The sequence below is a fragment of the Lepisma saccharinum genome, chromosome 17 (assembly GCF_977018435.1).
Source record: "Lepisma saccharinum chromosome 17, izLepSacc3.1, whole genome shotgun sequence".
Classification (NCBI taxonomy): Eukaryota; Metazoa; Arthropoda; class Insecta; order Zygentoma; family Lepismatidae; genus Lepisma; species Lepisma saccharinum.
Window position 1 is genome coordinate 13367256 of NC_139245.1, and position 21311 is coordinate 13388566.

Consider the following 21311-nt stretch of genomic DNA (forward strand, 5'->3'; position numbering starts at 1 on the left):
TTATAAACAACTCACTTCTCCTAGCAACTGGAACCGACATTTTTGGGTTAGTCAATAACCATTCAACGGAATTACAAAATTGCGTCATCAAATTTGGCGTCATAATATGATGATTAGAGCCCTGAAGGTTGGCAAAATGCCTCTTTTTATCTACTGCATATATTGAATTTTTTTTCCGGATATACGTTTCTTATGTTGTTTCGAATGTTTTGGAAGCCTTTTCATTTTGCCTATTTTGCCTATTTGGGACCCCACTGCCTATTTTTAATTATAGTGCCTTTTTTTGCCTTTTTCAATGAAATTTGACAATTTTTTTTAAAAAAATGTGTATATAAATTATTTTTCTCCCAAAAAACGTTGTTGGCATTTATTTTTCTTCCGTTTATTATGTGAATAATTTTCGCCTTATTTAAGTAATATTGAACTCACGCATGTTTCAACATTGCTGAAGGAGAAAAGTGTGAGAAAAAAGTATTTCATGCTGAGTTAGGATATTGCCTTTCGGTTAACATTTCTTGTGCATGATTGACTGCTGAAGTGGACAGGTTGATTTCGAACACAAGGAAGATATTTCTAAAATCTCCCTCTCGAACCCGAAAATTTCAGGAAGTTGCGATTGAGCTTAGTTTACCTCAGCAACCAGTCTTGACGAGATAGGGAACCTGGATATAAGCAGCTATATATTATGCTAACAACCTTCAAAAAATCAGTGAGGTGATAGATGCTCTTCCAGAAAATGAAGCGGCTTCAATTCGTGAAGTGAAAAAACTCCTGTGCTATTCATGTTTATTTTTGCACATTATGGTGCATTGCCAGAGACAATTACAATTATTGCATCCATGAAAATCTTCGAGGAATCTATGCAGCAGATGATGGAAGTGCCAGGAGAAAAGGGGTCAGCTGTTGCGGAAAAGTGCAAACGGGTAGTGAGTGCAAATGAGGACTTGAAACAATTTAAAACAATTTGTGATATTCTTAAAGGTGAAAATGCTGTTACCGAAATGAGTCCAGCTACATTAGCTTATTTTATGTATGCTCCAATAACTTCTGTCGAAGTAGAAAGATAATTTTCTATTATGAAAAACATTCTCTCTGACAGACGACTATCAATGAATGTTGAGAACTTAAAAAGCACCTTGTAGTTATGTGCAATCAAGACGGAGAAAATTGAAATGCTCTTCCCAATTTAGATTTTAACATTTTGCCAGAAATTATAGATAAAAGTAAGCGACTTCTAAATGTGCCTTTTTTCGGTTTATTTTGACTTTTTTCATTTTTAGTGCCTATTTTCCACATTATAAATGCCTTTTTGCCTGCCTATTTTAACGAAAATAAATGCCTGAACTTCCGGGCTCTAATGATGGTAGTATTACTTTTGCAATTAGCATAATAATTAATCATCGCGTTTTTTAATCAAGTGGGATCATAAGGATTAAAGGCGACTACGTTACCACTACGCCATCGGGGAAGTATACCCTGTCCCATTTATCTCTCTAGCAAGGCCGCGCGTAACGGCAGAGAAGATGAGGGAATCGAGTGGGCAGAGCGAAGCAGTACACGCTGCTGGGAAGGCTGGTAACTGCAGTCGCGTTCCCCCCTCCGCGCAATCCCGTTCCTCTCACTTGTTCATTGGTGGAGCCGTTTCGCGTCTGACACTGTCCTATTCTCAAACTGTCATGTTCAAAGCTAATATTATTTATGTTATTGATGTTGTTTTTAACTTATGCATGTTTGTTTTATATATATATTGTTATAATCATCATATTACGCTGTATAAAATATAATAAATCAAATTGCTGTAACCACAGCAACGAAAAATAATAAGTAGTAAAAAATGGTGATGTGAGATTTTCTGCGCCTGTATTGTATTTATTTTAATTATAACGGTTATAGTTAATTACGCAATTTTATTTGCATTTGCGGCGGTTATCACGTCACTACTTGCGCAGAGACTTGTTTTCGTTCGCTTCCTCCAGAGATACCTGGGACAGAGTATACTTGATCCGTAAGAATAAATCCTGGCCAAATTAATAAGCGCAACCAGTATGTCCTACATGTAAGGGCATTGGGGCAAGTTGCGGTCATCCAACCATGAAGGGATAACAAGTTCTTTCACGACCGTTCTTCCAACCTTCTGCAATTCACTCAACAATGGAACTATTTACCCTCTTTTCATTGTTGCTACGGTCGCGTTTGCCTTGCAAATAGTAAGGAAGAAGTCAAGATTTCTTAGGAATCCGTTTGCTTTCATGCAGCGTAAATCTGAAAGCAAAGATGGCGGTTTTTATAAGCAGCATTTGCACAGGCTACCAGTCTCTCGTGGCCCGTCCGCATTAGAGCTATTAGGAAAGCCCAGCGCTGCTCTATCTAGAGGTGGCTGTTGGAATTTACGAGCTCTGGAGTTTTGATTATCACAGCCGTTCTATTTTCAAGCTGACTTGAAACTTGGGGAGTCGGGGGAGAAGGTGAAAGGGGGGTGGGGTGGTAAATGTGTCAACTATGCGTGAAAGACATCGTTTATTTACTTTTCGGTATGACGTCATTTTCCGAGGCCGTAAGCCAAACCGTGATCTTCCACTGGCATCTCTTCTTCTCTAGACGAGCAGTGTTGCCAACCGGATGTTGCAAGAAATACCTAGGAAACATGTAAGGGATTATAATTTGAAGTATTGTATGTTCACTTAACATGCGGAGTCGGTCAGGTATTTGTGAATATAGTATTTGTGTTGATTCTCCTGCGTAACGGGTTTCTTCTTATATATATTTTCCATTATGTGGGCAATGAGCGGCTAGCGACAGCCATAGCAATTTGGATTATATCTTAACAGAACCAAACCTAACCTACTGCATCTATTAGCAGATATAAACATGTTAGGTTAGGCAGCTTACGTTAAGTGCTGTTAGCGTATTTTACACAGCAAACACGTGACGTCATGACAGTATATTTGTCACGTTGCTAAAGCTGTCGCTAGCCACTCGTGTGTGTGTGTGTGTGTGTGTGTGTGTGTGTGTGTGTGTGTGTGTGTGTCTGGGGGGAGGGGTACGCACAGTTATACTCAAAGTGATCAGTGATCGGTTCATTGAACTCTCCAGTCTAATTATTGCCTATTTTTGTGGGAGCAGGAAAGGTTTATTATCCATTTTGCCTTGACTCATCTCATTCAACAGGTCGCTAGGTGCCTTGGCTTGCCGCGAGTTGATAGCTTCCTGGGGATGAGGCCTTGCTCGAAAAGGTTTATTATCCAGGGGTATGCACAGTTGGTTAGGCATATTTGCATCGGTTGCCGGTTTAGCAAATATGCCTACTTAGTAAGATTCCGGGGAGGGGGTGAGCAAGATGTCCCCCCCAAAATACCACTTCAATTTGAAGCTATATGTTCTTGCAGTGATATGTACTAGTCTTACTTGACTGAAATGATATATGCGTAAAATATATAGCTTTAGGCTGACATTCATCTCCAACAGGTGTAACGGCCCCGCACCGTCCCCGTCCTCCCCTCTCCGCACGCTCATGGTCCCGGTTTCGATTCCCGGCCTGGGTGTCCCTGTGCGAACTTACATTCATCAGTTTTATCTAGAGTTGACGAGCTGTATCTATGCGGGTGACCTTGACTAATTCGCGCAGATACATGCCCGTAGATGCTACCTACTCGCCGTTAAGTGGTCGACAGCTCTTACAAAGTTAGAAGAGAACGACACCCATTGGCTAAGGCAGCCGGTAGCTCCTCTCTTTGCTACTGCGCAGCCAGTCGTGGTCAAGGTTCACCCGCAAAGATACAACTCGTCCACTCTAATCACAATTCATCGTCGCGGTTGGCCTAGAGGCAGAAAAGCGTCGTAAAGCAAGAGAGAAGAAATATTCAAAGATAAGAAAGATGCAAGTATACCTATAATGGATGCTTGGGTGTTGTCCTACTTGCGAGCAGTTCTTTTTCCGAACAGTCCTAATTGCGAACACTTGTTACCTGAACATGAATAACACCATATTACCTCGACGGGCTATGTCCTGATTGCGAACACATTTTCTACGTTGGGAACTACAACTCCCTCTCACACTTTCTGACTTTTTAAACTCAGTTGGAGACTTCACATTGGTCATTGCCGTATGGGAGACTGTTGGCTTAAAGGTTTAAGTTCACACTGAAGAATGTCAGTTAGAATGTGTGGAAAATTTGACGTGATTATCGTTGTCAAAGTATATACAATTTAATAATGAAAGTGTGGTTTTTTTGTGTGACTACATACGGCACAATTCGTAACTGAAAAGTGTTAATACAATTATTAACTTTGCCAATTAATATTATAAATTTGAATTCTCCTAAGTAAAATTTCAAAACATATGACTGTGTTAGCGCTAGCAACCAGGTTGGCTATGGATGTTAAAGTCGAATTACTTTCGGGACATCTCCAGCGAACTGCTCTGTCTAGCGAGCCTAGTGGACGTGTAGAACCTGAGGCTTAGCGATAGGTTCTGGGTTGAGATGACGTCAGCGGCTCGCTTGGTTAATTGGCTGCTTCGAGAGTTGACTCGTTCCGATGCTTCAAATGCATAAGAGCCAAAGATGTTACGGAAATAATCTTCCTCTACCAGTTAAAATACCTGTCTCCCTGCTCTTATTTGTTTCTGAAAACAGGTATTTCAGTTGCAATTAGGACATGGAATAATTTTTCATTTTTGTGTGTTCGCAGTTAGGAATATTTATGCATTGTTCGCAATTAGGACACAACCGATACTTGTGCTCTTTCCCCACTCACAGTTACCTCGAGGCAAGAAGCCCTGAGTTCCAATTACGGGTTAGTTTCATTAGTTTCTTGGAAAGGAACTTACAGTGGTAGGAAGCCATGTCCAATAGCATCGTCGGTAGGGAGTCTTGACTACCGATCAACCCGAGTTCGATCCCTGGGGTGTGCGATCTTAGGTGGGGATTTTTCAGAGCATATCCGTGTATAAGGAGGTTGTGGGGTTTGTGAAGCCTCCAGAGCGTGGTGCTAATCGGATCACCTTCACGTTGTCCGAGATCGTGAACATGTGGAGCCCCATCTCCACACCCCTATGAACCTCCGTGGCTTGTTGCAATGCGCAGAATGGGAAAAATCTAATCCGTAGTAAGTTAATCAGTATTATGTTAAATAAGCCAACAATAAACATATTGTATTTCCTAAATATGTTCTTCAATATTAATAGATTCCATCAATGTGGGAGAATCTGTGGGAATTCTAGCATTGACTGCGTGGGAAGTATATCCACTACTACGCTTGTCTGTTTGTAAAATGCGGTTTAAGGAGTGCAGTGAACAAAATAAAATGCAATTCTTTATTAATATTATTTTTTATTGTTTATTATTTATTATTTTTATTTTGTTTGTTTTTATTATTTTTATTATTATTAACCTTTTAGCTGTCTCGCTTGACATTTTTATCAAAAAGAAGCTTGCCTTCAATCCTTTCTCATTCTCGTTTCGAATTGTCAATATACGTCTCGCCCTCGAAGGGCAAGTCTTGGTCACTTCTTGAGTTTCATTCTTCTTGAGTGTGTCACTGAAGGAACTTGCACAGCGTTTAGGGATCATGAAAGGAAACTACTTTTCTTGATAACATTTTTCTGTTTGTCGTCTCGTTTCAACACTACGAACTCTCGAAAAACTTATTTTATCCTGAATGTATGCAACCACGTTGCACATACTCAGTTGTCACTAATGGATTGACGTCGCAATTACTATAAACAATCGGGTTGTATGAGAAAACAAATCAGAGAGAGAGAGAGACAGGTCGTTCAACTCTTCCAACTTTGGCAAGATGCGTTACAAAACTATCAAGATCTTTAAATTGGTGTAATGGATGGCAACACTTACTTTTCCGTCGCACCAGAGAGGGATAGGAAAAAAATATGACTTTGGAGAAATCGTGGCAATGCTTGAATACATTCCACTGACAGTGGCGCCCCAGGGATAGACACCCGAAACAAGGTTCGGCCATTCATTCGCCGAGACATTCCAGATAAAGATGTTTTCCTGCGAAGCTTCAGAAGGATGCTGCAAGGAGCTGCTCAGATAAATCCCTGAGGATGCGCTCGGGGTTCGGCAGTGACTGACGCTTGCATTCTGTGTATCACCAAGTAGATACACATCTGTTCCGAATTAGCTGTGCGACTACCACTCCGAACGTATCGGGAGCGAAGGTTATTTCAATGTGTATATATATGTGCGTGTTTACACACACTCTCACACTGATACTTAGGTGTCGTACAACGCCGTCAAATGGTCACATATTAAGACGGACAGCTTTTCTTGGTAACGTTTTGTGCGTTGAGGCTTCTTTTTGATGCTACGAACCCTCAAAAACTAAGTTTTATATTCAGTATGTATGCAAGCAAGTTTATGATTCACGGTTGACACTGATACAAACAGTGGGTAATCAATCAACCCAAAAGCTCTATATGTTTGAAGGTATATTCGGGCGCGTGGAGGTAGGGCCTCACACATTCTCGATCTCGGCAATACTGGAGGCGAAGTGTCTTCACTGTACTCTGACTATCTTTAACCCCAAGGTTAAAAAACCGTCAATGGCGCAATAGCCCTTTGAGGGCAAGGCCTGCCAAGCGGCTTTTTAATTGGGTGACGCGTGGTTAGCGCATCGAGTCCCATCGCCGCTGTTTTCAAGCTTTCGAGGCAGGAGTTCGCTACTATTTTTCAAGTAACTCCAAAATTGTCCTCAGGATGCTGGGCGAACACCAGAATTTTGGTTGTCCCCACGGGAATCGAACCAGATACCGCTCGCACCGAAGGCGTAAGCGCTAATAATTTGGCTACAAGTATCCCATTGAATTTGTGCACTGAAAAACTAAGCGGGACCGGACCTTCAGTTGACGAGGTATCCGACCCGGTATCGAACCCGGGACTTCTTGATTAGAAAGCGAAGACTATACCACTACTCCATCGGAGGCGCCAGGTACCCATTGATTAAAGGCTGGGTAACCCCTAGAGCAGCCTGCGCAGGAGCATTCTACCAGAGATCACCCACTCCGGGAATCGAATTCAAGTTTTCCCCACATGCAGTCAGACGCCCTACCGATTGGACAACCGAGACAATACGTACGAATCCGTGCTTAATGTAAAACAATACATTACTATATGCCGCATAAGTGTACGTGGTGAATGTCTGTTGCTTCACCCTGCTGGTGTGTGCGTTAGCATGATGCTGTTTCAACGTCATGTTGTATTTTAGTATGCTATCACTGTAGCAACTGTGATTCTGTACCACGCGGTTTCATACACAAAGGATAAAACTACTGTTGAGGGTGACGCTGTCAAAACGAGGCCGTTATTAGTACCTCTACGTCGCCACACTCGCTGCTGTGTGATGGCATAGAAATTCATCGGCATAGAGGTGACACTTTCTGAAATCACCCAAATGTCAACCCCGCTTCCACGTAGAACACCCTGGAGTGGATTCTTGCTGACTACCTGGGAATGACGTCTGGACTCTCAGTTAGTTCTCTGTAGGACTTCTGTTGTGGGTTGTCATGTGTATTTGTGATTTTCCCTCTTCCAACACGTCCGATCATCATTCATCCTCATCGTAGCCAGAAGCGGAAGAAAAGCGACGTAAAATTTTGTAATTCATTCATCGGTATTGACTAGCTTATTCTTCTTTTTCTTTTCTGCAAAGGAGTGTCCAATTCTGCAAGAGGCTAGTAATTGATTCGGATTCCAAGTTTACTTACGTACAGCTTCATATCAGAACCGCAACCGACTTCCGCTCCTTACTGTACATTGTCCTTTCGTGACCCTTTCTTGAAACTTTCTTCCATTTCTTAGTGAAGCACCAAGGACATATTTAAGGGAGGTTCAGGGGGTCCGGACCCCCGCCGAAAGACTTATCAAATACTAAAATTAAATAATGAAAAATATATTCGTATAGACTTTGTTATATAATTACGTCTGAACTTTATTGGAACACAAGGATTATATTGGGATCATACGGATTTGAAGGACAGGAAAGACGTATTTAGGGGGAGTCCAGGGGTCCGTAAGACTTACCCAAGTACTAAAAGTAAGTAATGAAAATATTAGCATTCTTTTGCATAATTACATAATCGATGGTTATTATTTATTAATTTCCTCTGAACTTTTTACAAGGCAAGGAACATACTGCTTTGAATGACATGACAAAGAAGATTTATGCACACTACTAGTAAAGATAATATGCATAAAATATTAATCAGAAACTTACTTTTCTCCAACTACAATGTAACATTATTTTTGTTATTCGATATATCCTTAATTTTTCATCCATTTCACATTAATTTCCATGTCAGGGCACTTGTTTTTATGTAAATTATTCCGATCTTAAACAGGTAAGCTACGTAATGAATATGCGCTGTAATATCTCTATTCTTCCTACAGTCTTTTTACCTATTCGTGTAATAATAATATAATATTAATTTATGTATTGTAATTATTATTTATTTGATTTAATTTATTTTAATTTAAACATTATTATTATTATTATTCCTGAGATACTTGGTTCGGACCCCCCCCGATACTTATTTCTAGATACGTGCCTGTGAAGCACTTCCCTAAATCTGCGTTTTATTTTTAAAGAGAACACTGAAAGAAATTGTGAATAAAATTCCTTTTTAAAGTGTACTCAGAAGTTATAGTCTGTCGAACATGAAATGATTCCTATATACACGGTACTTCCAAATAGGAGTAGCTACATCGTTTGGGAATTGCCTCCGATAAATTATGACCAGCGTTTTGCAATTGTTTTTTTTTTTTCTGTATTGCGACGTTTCCCCCCATGTTGGTCGTTCATTATTTTCGATTGTCGGTCAATATTGTCAAGTGACCCGTAACAATTCGTGTACTCGTGTTTTTCTGTATACACATGCATGTCCGATAGTGAATAAATGCGTAGTTTATTTTGGTCTCTAATTTCGAAATATTTTGAACTTCGAGATTCGACTTATCCGAGTCAATATAGAATCAGACTCCCAAAATATTCTAACGAAAGATTTTGTCGTTACATTTCTTCTTGTTCTGCTGGATGCAGTGAGAATGTAGGAGGAGGAGGGGTCTACCAACAATAGTCTACATAATTGGCTAAAATGGTGTCAGTTCAGAGAAACCGCTGTAAAGTTAGGACAAACATGATGTTATTTGTTTAATTGAAACACCCGTTAAGGTCCCTATAATGTAAATTGTGTGGAAAGGAATTTTAAGGTTTGGGAATTTCTATGTAGTTTTCAAGTTTAAAACAATTAAATAGGAATGTTCCATAGTTCTCGTCTTTTCAAAATACGAAAAGAAAGTGCACCCAATGTACGTCATACGGATACCACCGAAATTTTCCGAACACACACGAAGCATCTGATTGATTCACTTGTGTATGTACGAGTGTGTGTGTGTGTGTGTGTGTGTTTTTAGAAAAAGAATGGACTTGTCATTGTAGTTTCCAAAACCTCTTGAGATCCAGGGCATAGATTCAAAACCTCAATATTACCGGAAAAGGTCCATTAAATATTTACACGAATTCCCAAAAAAAGATAATTGAATTTCCACATTTAGCCTTACCTCTCTACAAAACCTTCCTGTGTTGCAATAAATTTTGCACCCGTCTCCATATTCCAAGCGTCCAGGAGATGATCAATCGCAGAGCAACGGTCCGAGCGGGGTCGGAACTAATCTCTCAGCAAGAGACAATGCCACATGAATTATTGAATCCACCATTATTTTTTTAAATGGGGAACTTGACTCAGGTCCCTGGATTCCATGAGGGATGTGCGCAGTCGTGAATTACGTTGGTTGTAAAAGAGTTGGCGAAAGGAACTTTCTAACTATGCTCTCAAAAGGAGTTACCTTCCTTTAGTAAGGTGCAAGAGTGCAATCTCTCAGGTTCAGAAATTCGCTCCAAACGCGAAAGGGATGTAGGTAGAAGCACGCGCGAAACTACGCGAAACTAAAATTAAGATTGGTATTTCGCTTGTACGCGTTTATCATTGATTGCTTTTTACTACTGCGGCATTACTATGTTTGAGACGTGAATGCTCTGTCAGCAGCAGACGATTTTCACGGATCCTGATCCTGCTTCCCTGTCTGCATTCCACTTGGCAGCAATCACCCCTATTTTGCCACTGGACTCGGCCAGTTAGCGCAGCAACGGAGGATTTTGACGGAACCTGCTTCCCCCTTGGCGTTCCACTAGCAGCTGTCACCCCTATTTTGCCACTGGACTCGCCCAGTTGGCGCATGCGCAGAAGCGGGGGATTTTCACGCAGCCTTCCCCGCCTGCGTTCCACTAGCAGACGTCACCCCTATTTTGCCACTAGACTCGCCCAATTAGCGCATGCGCACTTTCTTCGATGGTTGCGACTTACGCAGGTGTTTTTTAATTTTTTTTTTAAATGACATAATATACCTCACTGAATGCTTTTTTTTGGTATAATAAATAAGGAGAATAAGGAATATAAGACCACTTCAGTGTTGACGAATCATCCAGTAGTTCTTCTACATGTAATTTTACTGATGAAGTAGTTCTCCAGTATTGACCACATTGAGTTCTGAACGGCGTCGTGGCCAAACGGTGGCTCTTTCTTCCCCCAACCCGACCATGCAGCCACTCCCCAGCAAGAAGAAACAACATAAATTAGAATGTTTCAAACTTTTTTAACCGTCTTTTATGCATGGATCTCGAGGTGAATAATATATCCCGTTCCAAATGTTATCCATAAGCATGTGTGAACCAGTAACAAAAATGTGTGATAGCTTCAATTCAATTTGGTATTCTTTTTACTAAATTAATTACTAAAATTCCATTAGTGATCAGTCTGTTTTGTCACGTATTTAAACAAATCGATCACCTGCATAAATTTAGCATTATTCGAACAAACATTCCTACGTTGTGAAAATCTGGGAACTCCCTGTCCATTTGGGTTCAGTAGTCAAGAAAAATTCTTACAGTTAAAAGAGACAAAGAAAATTTTAATAGCAGTAATTGAAAGACAATTCAGACAGTTATGAAGTCAGGGAAGTTGCTACCACCTAATCTAATCAGTAAGAACAGATGTTTTATGTAGAGAAACTGCAAAATATGTACATAGTATGTAGAATATACTATTGAAATTTGTGAAAGAATATGTAAATATGTTAAAATATGCAACAGTATTTATCATAGCCTTCGATAACTTCATTCATACATATGCATTTTTTAAAAAAAGTTTACTGGATTTCTCGGATATTCCGTCAAGGCCAGTCACTCACTATCTGAACTGCTGCCCTCTAGTGACTATTCCCAGAACCAGTAAGAAGTATTTTGCGAATTATAGCAGTAGAGATGAACAAAGCCACAATTAGCTTTGGTTTCTGCTGTGATTTTCATGGTTTAACAAGATTTAAGTGAAAGTAAGGTGTCATAATCAGATAAAAATTACCAATTTTTTCGAAAAATCATGTGTTTAGTTCTTGCACCACAAACATATCTGAAGAACTCAACGAAAACTTAACGGTTACTTTTGTATAATTAATTTATAGAAACCCTGTATATTAACGATTCTCTCTAGGCGTAATTATTGTACTGAAGATACTGTATAGTAACGCATTGTAAATTATCGCATAGAAAACTGATTACTGACTATATGGCGATTGTTATTGTTAAGTTTAGTTTTCCTGGTGTTGACTGGTTCGCTGGTGTTCTTCTTTCAGCATGAATTCGGCGCTTGAAGTTAGCACACTTTGATGGCTGGTCCTTAGAAGGGCCGAAATTGTGATCCTTACAAGGGCTGACTCTTTTGAGTTGAAGTTTACTGGGGCCGTTGGTTCCAGGTTGCGGCTTTGCCAAGCTCCCGGGTGCCGATGCCTTGGACCTCGGCGTTCGGGTATGTGTTCATGTTACTCCAAAAGGGGTGATCCATCCGGAGATGCCGTCTTCGATGTACGCCAATTCTAGGCGTCCTTGGATCTGTAGATTGTGCCATTCTCCACGTATCACTCGGACAATCTTATTCTGGAGAACTTGCAGCTTCTTGGATTAATTTGGCTGTGCTGTGCCACGCAGGGACAATCATGGTGGTTTATATATTAGGCATGGCCACACTTTATTTCGGAAAATCGAAAAATACGTACGAAAAAAATTTCGAAAATTGGAAAAAAAAAATTGTGGAAAATATTTTTTTGAAAAACAAAAAAAAATCGAAAATAGCGAAAATCGAAAAACATTTTTTCGAAAATGACCATCCCTTCGAAGCCTGGCCTCCAATGCGAATTGTAGATTCCAGAAGATGACATAAGAGTCAATCTTCCTAGCTTCTGGTATCCCTTGCGTTGCAATAGAGAAAAAAAATTCACATCTCGAACTTGGTATTTTATTGTAGACATACAGCGTAAGTTAAAATGATGTTCCCGATTTCAGTGTCGATTTATTTGATTGTAATGATACGTAAATGACTGAGATTACACACACAGATTAAAAAACTCAAAGTTTTTCCTGGCATATTATAAATGTTCAATTTAATTGTGAAAAGTACCACTTTTAAACATAAAGATATCCATAAATATACCTGGTCTTCTCCAGATGGTAAAACTCATAATCAGATAGATCATATTCTCATTTGATAAGAGAAGGCATACTAGTATAATTGACGTTCGTACACATAGAGGTGCTGACTGTGCCAGTGACCATTATTTAGTAATTGCTAAATTAAGAGAAAGACTCTCAGTGATAAATCATAAGCAACAAAATCTAAAAGTTCTAAAATTTGATACAGGAAAGTTTACTGATGAAAATATTAAGAAAGATTACCAAATTAAACTGTCAAATAGATTTGATGTTTTGCAGGATTTAAATGATGATGAAAATATAAATGAAACAGACGTAAATAAGAATTGGGAGCACATACGTAATGCAATAGAATCAGCAGCTAAAGAAAGTATAGGATACCATAAACCAAGAAAAAGTAAGCCATGGTTTGATAATGAATGTCATAATCTAATAGAAATAAGAAATCAGGCTAAACTTAGGTGGTTAAATAACTCTGATGATACAAATCTAAACAATTATAATAGAATAAAGCGAGAAGTTAACCGCACGTTTAGAAGTAAAAAACGAGATTACTTGAAAAGCAAAATTAACGAAATTGAAACAAACAGCAAAAATAAAAATATCAGAGATTTATATAAAGGTGTAAATGAGTTTAGAAAGGGGTGGCAACCTAAAGTAAACTTGATAAAAGATAAAGACGGTGATTTTCTAGCTGACCCAAGCGATATTCTAAATAGATGGAAGAACTACTTTAATGACCTTTTAAATGTCCATGTAGGAGATAAATCAGAAGTAAATGAAGTCCACACAGCAGAACCTTTAGTTCCAGAACCTAACTTGACGGAAGTTAAAGATGCTATTAAAAGGCTAAAGAATAACAAAGCACCTGGCATTGATTTAATACCAGCTGAGTTAATTAAATATGGTGGAAATTCATTAATATGTCAAATTCATAAATTAATTTGTTTAATATGGAATAAAGAAGAAATCCCTCAACAGTGGAAAGAATCCATAATTGTTCCTGTGTTTAAAAAAGGTGATAAAATGAACTGCAATAATTACCGTGGAATTTCTCTACTCTCAACAACATATAAAATATTATCTAACATTCTTTTAACAAGACTAACCCCATATGCTAATGAAATTATAGGTGATTATCAATGTGGATTTAAACGTAACAGATCAACTACAGATCAAATTTTTCACATCAGACAAACACTCGAAAAAAAGTGGGAATATAATCAAAATGTCCATCAGCTATTCGTTGATTTCAAAAAAGCATATGATTCGGTCAAAAGAGAGAAATTATATAATATATTAGTAGACTTTGGAATACCTAAGAAGCTTGTTAGTATGATAAAAGTATGCACCAGTGAAACAGAAAGTAAAATTCGTGTGGGTATTAATATGTCTGACAAATTTACAATTCATGATGGGTTAAAACAAGGAGATGCATTATCTCCATTGCTCTTTAATTTTGCCTTAGAATATGCTGTTAGGAAGGTAAACGAAACTAAAGAAGGACTAAAATTAAATGGTGTGACTCAGTTGTTAGCATATGCAGATGATGTAGACTTACTGGGGGATGATGTGAATACAATTAAGAATAATGCTAAAATATTTTTCAAAACTGCTAAAGAGATAGGTTTGGAAGTTAACAAAGAGAAAACTAAATATATGCTTACAGGCCGAAACCAAGTGTTAGATAATAATCAAAATCTAATTATTGGTAACAACTCGTTTGAAACAGTTTCCAAATTCAAATACTTAGGAGTAATATTAACAAATGAAAATTATATTAAAGAGGAAATAAAAAGTAGGCTTAATTCAGGAAATGCATGTTACTTCTCTCTTCATAAACTTTTGTCTTCTCGTTTAATATCTAAGAAACTAAAAGTTAAAATATACAAAACAGTAATTTTGCTTGTAGTATTATATGGGTGTGAAACTTGGTCCCTTACATTGAAAGAGGAACATAAATTGAGAGTATTTGAAAATAAGATCCTTAGGAAAATATTTGGACCTAAAAGGGATGAGGAGACAGGTGAGTGGAGAAGGTTACATAATTTAGAACTACATAATTTGTATTCATGTCCAGACATTATTAGAATAATTAAATCAAGAAGACTTAGGTGGGCAGGCCATGTGGCACGAATGGGAGAGGAAAGAGGAGTTTACAGGATTCGTGTTGGGAAACCTGATGGTAAGAGACCAGTAGGAAGGCCAAGACGAAGATGGAGGGACAACGTCGAGATGGACCTAAGGGAAATCGGTAGGGATGGAAAAGAGTATATAGATCTTGCACAAGATAGGGACAGATGGAAGGCCTGTGTTGCTGCAGCCATGAACCTTCGGGTTTAAGAAGGCTAGAGAGTTAGTTAGTTAGTTAGTTATATTATAAATGTTCCATGTGCGATCCACGTGATACACGACACACATCTAGTCTATAATCAAGTTCCTGCCACACACTTATTGTCAGGGTCCACGTCGGCTATGGCTGCAGTGATACGCTCACGCAATTCCACCAATGTTGTAGCAAGTGGTGGCACGAAAACTTCCTTGTGGTGGCACGAAAACTTCCTTGATGAAACCTCATAGGAAAAAATCACATGGGGGTAGATCTGGGGATCGAGGTGGCCATTTCATTAAGTCTTGATCTTGATATTGCACGGCCGATCCATCGTTTAGGAAGTCGCTCATTCAGGTAGTCACGAACTTGGCGATGGTAATGTGGTGGCGCACCATTACCTTTCGTATAAGAAATGAACGAAATCGGGAACATTATTTTGACTTAACGCTGTATAGGTGACAGCACCAAATATTTAGGGCTGCTCACACTATTTCTTCATTAAGTATACAACTTGAAATTTGAAATGATAATAGAAGATAACTCGTAGTATAATTGTGCTTCTGTTAGTTATGATTCGGATTCACCTTGCTTTGTTGGCAGCGACCTCTCGTTTTAATTTCATTAATTTGGGAAACCCAGGGAGAGTCCAGTTTCCATGTTTGTGCTTTTCCGCCACTCCTCGACGCATTCCGTTGTTTTATTATGTATGGAATATGGTTATGCGTGGCATTAACAGGAGCTAACACGAGTCGCTCATTAGTCGTAAAGGTTTTGATTGCGACACTTACAGTCATCGCATTACGTAAGCAGTGTTTGTGCACGTCAATACTTCCTTGCAGATGCGTCTGTTTTCCGACGCAATGTAGAAATGCTGGCTATTACAGTGTGCAGCTGTAGTCTCTTCCCGCCAAAACAGTGACGTAATAACGTAGACGGAAGCTAAGCTACCAATCGGCTCAAGTCACTCATTTCTGTCTCGCTGTGCGATTGGCTCACTCGCTTGCCAGTGAAGCGAGTTTTCTGATGGGAAATGCATGTCACGGACTTATAGAAGCTTGTTATAATTACAATTTTGAATATGTGAGGTAATAGTTCAGCCTACGTTCCTTGAACTTGAATAACGATACTCAAAGTAATATCAGAGTAGCGCTGAGGGTATAATTCCGTAACAAAAACTTGTAATTGTTCGGTAAAATTGAGAGAGACGAAAGACAAGGGTCTCAAATAATGTGGCCACGCTAATATTAGAAGATTTAGAGCATTACAGCTGACATTCTTATAACTAGAGCTTGGAAATTGATGACATAAAAAAATTACCTGTGGAATTGACTTAAAATTATTTAAAAATGAACTAGAAATAGTAAAAAATAACGCAAATATAAATTTCGCCCTGAAAATGGCTTGATTTTTCATAAATTAGAAGAGGCCCATTGTTTGGTGGTTTGAACTACTGAAACAAAGAGATAAAGCCAATTAAGTGCTTTATTTTTACTTCAAGGTTATATACGTGTGGGAGACTCAACAATGTAGAAACTCTGACGATTACAGTGTGCAACTGCAGTCTCTTCCCGCCAAAACAGTGACGTAAAATACACCGCAAGGTTTTTGTGCATAAGTCATTCACGTTCTTTCAGAGTGGATCTTCCACGGAACCCGACCCTGTGGCCGAGTGGTTAGCACATCGCGCTGCGACGCCAAGGGTCCCGGGTTCGAATCCCGGTCGGGCTTGGTTGTTTGTGAATGTCCATTCATCAATTTCATCATTTCATCACTCATCCCCATCTTCGCAAATTAGCCAAGAGGCACAAAACGCGAAGTAAAATAAACTAAATCAAATCAAATCAAATCAAAATCTTCCACGATACAGTAGTTGCAACATCTGGAAATACAGATGTGTTTCACATGCATTAGATTCAGGGTGGCGACAGACCTGGAAAACCGGGATAAGTCGGGGAATTTGAGGTGTCAAAAAAAGTCTGGGAAATGTCAGGGAATTTCGTCTTCGTTGTCTTTTTTTTTTAAAAAAAATAAATTATTTACTTATTTAAAGATATCATTATGGAAATCTCGTTCGTAAGTTTCGGCCTCAACTTTTAGGCCCCTTTTATGCGCAACACAACCACCGCGCCAGAAACCAGTGATGGCAGGAGAGAGAGAGAGAGAGAGAGAGAATTTCTCTCGCCTGGGCTTTTCGGCGGGAATTTTAAATTCGAACACTCTTTGGAGGAAAATTGTTATAACTCGGGCACTATGGGAGCAATCTACTTCGGATAACTTTTGTTTCGCAGCTAAAACATCAGCGCATGCAACCGTGTACAATTCAGAACACCAGACCGAGGAAGGTAGGCTTGTCGGGGGGGGGGGGGGGGGGGGCACGTCCCTCGAATTTCAATGGAAAAAAATTGGAGTTTGCCCCCTCTTCTCCCGTTATTTTTGGTAGAATACGCGAACTTTAGTATTATTTTCAAAGAATGGACATTTCTCAAGAAAATTAAACATGTTTCATGTTTTTGGGTGCCATACAAGTTGAACAATAAGCCAAAAAGTGAATTTTTCTTTTTGCGAAAAATAGGTAATTTGAATTTTTGGAGGTAAAGTGTTATAACTCTGGCAGTATGGGAGCAATCTACTTCCGATAAGTTTTGTTTTGCAGCTAGAACATCAGAGCATGTAGCCGTGTACAATTCAGAACGCCGAACCGAGGACGCGACCCCCGAATTTCAATGAAAAAAACCAATAAAACTCTGGAGTTTGCCCTCTCTTCTCCCGCTATTTTGGGGAGAAGGCGCAAACCTTAGTATTCTCTTCAAAGAATGGACGTTTCCAAAGAGATTGAAAGATGTTTCATGTTCCTGGGTGCCATACAAGTTGAATAATGAGCCAAAATGTGGCATGGATATGTTGCGGAGGGGGGGGGGGGTAAGGTTGGTCATCAATATGAATTTTCCAGGCTTGCTCCAGACCTGTGTCAGAGTTCCCACCCAAACATAAGAGTATGAAGGTCCAAAAAGCACATTCATTTCGTAATCAGCACCATGATACCATATGGTATCATCGGGCGAGTACGACCTTACTCTGATGATATTATAACTCCATTAAGCCTTGTTTCCATGATTATGAAAAACTAAATATGCTGACCAAGGCAGTAATTTATTTTATTATAAAACATAAACTAACGTAACGTTTCAACCTTCTAGCAAGGTCTTCTTCAGACTCTGTATCAAGTACAAAAGTAACCAGATACAACAAGAAGGGTAATATATATACACAAACATTACTCCCTCCAGACTATTTAGAAAGTTGTTAGGAACTTTCTAGCAGATGACTTTCACTTTCCAACTTTACTTTCACCTAAAAGGCTAAACACAATTACTTCCATATAGAATGTGGTTGGACTTTTTAATCTCACGCTCTTTTCCCTTCATACCATATGGTATGATCGGGGGAGTAAATATTACGTGGAAAATGCATTGAATTATCATTTTTCTTGTCCGTATGGGAGTAGTAAGGGGACTTGTAAACAGATGGAGGGGATACGAGCGGGTGGGGCCGTCCGATAGTTGTCGGACGTCGTAGTAAGGCATTTTGTTGGGCAAACTGAAGGAACATGGAAACAAATAGGTTCCATTGATACATACGATTTTTGTCGAATATCGCCACCCGACAAAGTATCTCACTACAACATGCGACAGAAATATCATGAACTGCAACATCCAACAAAAATCGAATGCATAAACAAGAAAAGCTTTAGACTGCAAATATTCTGCTGGAATTTTATTATTCTTCTGGCTCACTTCACCTTATTTATTGTAGCAGTGCTTACGAAGGTTTTCTTTCATCATCCTAACGTATTACTGGTTTCGCACAAGTTAACATACGTTTACAATGACATTGCACTATTCTTAGATATCACGAAGAATCGAACCAAATGGGATATATATTGAATAATATCACGAAAAAGTGAAACATAAATTTCCATTGATGAACGTTATAAAAATTGGCAAGTGCAACCTCAAATTTACTGCAACACTAGTATTGCAATGAAATTAACGCCACTCTTTGTCCTGTCTGTTGAAACTCATGAGAGATTGTCATTAATCTCTCACTGAGTAAGGTTAATGTCCAATATTATGAAATAAAATACTAATAATAAATACGTAAATATTTTAATATCATATTTACTCGAATCATTCAATCATAAAAGCAAATCACTTTCTTCAAGAATTGACTTTTCTCTGCCAACCCTTCTAAATTTTCACTTTCCATCTACTGATTTATACGAGGGGTGGCCAGAAAGTAATTTCCAATTAGTAGGGATATTGATTTTTCGCAAACGCCAAAACCGTGAAAAATGGTAATTGCTGCGAAGTTATGTTTAGGAATGTGCAGTGATGTCTGGACACATTTTTTGCCCGTTCGAAATAACGAAATAATGCGAATTTGGCATAAAATGCAAATTGTTGGCGTTTTTAGTGATTTTTTTAAAGAAATGTCCTAGAACAATGAAAAATTCCATGAAATCCAACATTCTTGTCTTTTCTAGGCCATGTTTGTGTACATAGAACATGCAAGTTTTCCAACATTTTACTCAAGAGTAAACTATAGAGTTAGTTATACGTGCATGGAATAATTCCGACGGCACATGAAATCATGTACTTCCCACGATTTTTTCAACATCTATCAAAACCATTTGCATCACAGAGCAAAGTTGCAGGGTTCTAACAGGAGATCGAGTGCGTATCTGCCATCACACGGGAGACACATCTTCGTATTTGTCGCACGAGATATGTTTTGAATTACCAAGCGAAGTGCGCACCATCGGCATTTATCGAGCGAGTAATAATGGAGCTCAGTCGTTAGGGCATCTAATTACTATGCGAGAGACCCGGGGTTGATCCCCTGCGGTGGAGAACCGGGATGTTTTGCACCTATTCAAACTGCTCCGGCGCCCACCGAGCATCATATGAAGCTGGTACCATGAGGGATCAAGGTAGCCAGGAGCGTGGTGCTGATCACATCACCCCTACCTTCAGCCGTGGTCAAGAAAGTGTGGGGCCTTAACTCCCACACTCCTACTATACACCTTCATGGAAAAGTGCATGGGAGCACTTTACTTTTACTTCCTTCCGAAATTTGTTCCAACATATCAAACTGTCACGAAAATACATAGACCATGTGACCTACAATTTAAAATAATAGTGTAAAAGCACAATGGAGTATTACGTTTCGGTATATTTGGCAGATAAATGTTCGAAATCAAAAACGCGAATTTTGGGAAACGTAACACTAACAAGTCAAAAAAAGATAATGCAAATTTTTGGTGCCATAATATATTGGTATCTGTCACGTGAGATTGATTGATTTTAATTTATTGGGTGCGTCGCAACTTATGGTCATTATGCTCCCTTTAGTTAATACAGGGAAAATTCCATTATATAAAATCCTTACCTTAAAATTAAAAAAGGGGTATGGAAAATAACTTTCCCAAAATAACTTTCAAGATATCAAACTCTCACGAAGAGGCGTAAGTCATGTGACTTACAATTTGAAACAGTAGTTTAAAAACACCATGAAGGTATAATTTCAGATATTTGCGAGAAAATGCACTAAAATGAAAATGTGAATTTTGGGAAAAATAACACCGTATAGTAAAAAATTTAAAAAATAAGCAAATACACCATTTTTTTAAAAAAAATAACAAAATATCAAGGTCCCTACCGATTAGGCATAAATAAAATAAGAATCCTTGTCATGTCAGAAACCTCTTCAGTTGAACAAAGAGATGAACGTCGCTAAATGCAAGGACAGGGCTGTACAGGAGTGGTCCAAGATCTCTCACCTGAAGTGATGCAAAGGGGCCGCGTGTACTCAGCTGTATGGGGTTGTGCACATTCGATTGGCCTTCTGTGAATTGTCTGCACCATCATCTGACCTTACTATCACTCACGACGTCCGGTATACACACCTCACACGATTGTGCCAAATTCTGAGCGTGCAATGTAGGCTACATCGCAGTCGGTGGGAGACTGTATGAGAACTGCAATCTTTAACCTAGAACTGTCCTAAAACGGCTGCATTGCAACTGTACCAGATTACAGCTACATGCGACTTCTTCCTGCCTGCATGTGTGTGTGTCGCTCTCCGACCACTAGTGCTGCGTATAGGCACCATTGGAGCTTTTTTCAGGATGCCCCTCGTATATGAACTTTCAGAATCTTTTATTATTAGTGTTCCTCTTTTAATGTGTGGTTAGCTAAATCAGGTACCTATACAATGCAATTCTATAACTTCCTTGCGTTAAATTTCTAATACCTACATACCCTTTTCATCAGCATTAATGGTATAACTGCATGTTGTCAGTTTCACGGTACTTCATTTGGATATACTGTACTGAAGCAGAAATCCCATTCATAATGTAAGGAAA

The 21311-nt window shown here is 39.0% G+C and overlaps 1 protein-coding gene across 2 annotated transcripts in view; it reads left to right on the plus strand.

The window, feature by feature from the left end:
- The window catches only part of Galphao (G protein alpha o subunit), a 285136-nt gene that overhangs the window by 109771 nt on the left and 154054 nt on the right, over positions 1-21311 (plus strand). The gene's annotated exons all lie outside the window — the stretch shown is intronic.